The sequence below is a fragment of the Penaeus monodon genome, chromosome 34, assembly GCF_015228065.2.
Source record: "Penaeus monodon isolate SGIC_2016 chromosome 34, NSTDA_Pmon_1, whole genome shotgun sequence".
NCBI classification, from domain to species: domain Eukaryota; kingdom Metazoa; phylum Arthropoda; class Malacostraca; order Decapoda; family Penaeidae; genus Penaeus; species Penaeus monodon.
The window spans coordinates 20,237,445-20,238,150 of NC_051419.1; the positions used below are offsets into that span (position 1 = coordinate 20,237,445).

Genomic DNA, 706 nt, shown 5'->3' on the forward strand with positions numbered 1-706 from the left:
CACTTTTTTATCCTTTTACAAGTCCTACAATGTTCTATACTTTACTTACCCTCATACATATGCAACTATTTATAATACATTGAAGAAAGGGAAAGAGAAGATGCATAAATATGTTGATAGCTAAAAAGGGATGAAGGATACAAAGTAATTTTTTTTTCAAACATATTCAAGAGATCATTATTTGTTACATCTGAGGACTTGATGTATAAAAGCTGGTATATATATTAATTCTTTACTGATCTATTTATCCATCATTATCACTACTAGTTAAGGCCACTTCATCTGCACCATACTTTCCAGTATATAAGATATATGCATATATAACTCACTCTAAATCTAGTATGTATACTAACAATGCCCTGGAATCACAGGGGAAACTATTTACTATTCTTGCTTTTGTTCTTCATTAAACCTTGTATTCATCGTTAGTCTGAAGGGTATTTTGGGGAATTCCCACTATCTCTTACTATAATCTGACGATTATTGAAGCAAATTAACTTTACTAAGAGGAACTATTAATGTAATGCAAGATACAAATTCATAGTAAAGTTGCCTGGATTAACCAACAGAGGTGTTCGTGGAGCTTTGCCTGGCAGGTTGAAGGGTCCTTTCGGGGATCTGGTCATGAACTAAAGGCTTGCGCTTTTATGTATGTATATCATTAAATGCACATACAATATGTTATATACGTAACAAATGCTATGCG

At 32.7% G+C, this 706-nt stretch overlaps 1 protein-coding gene across 1 annotated transcript in view; it reads right to left on the reverse strand.

Moving 5' to 3' along the window:
- Positions 1–706, reverse strand: part of LOC119594635 (cytochrome P450 2L1-like) — a gene marked incomplete in the record, with an annotated part of 11,417 nt that overhangs the window by 1,177 nt on the left and 9,534 nt on the right. Inside the window, 1 exon segment of the mRNA XM_037943685.1 lies at positions 11–706.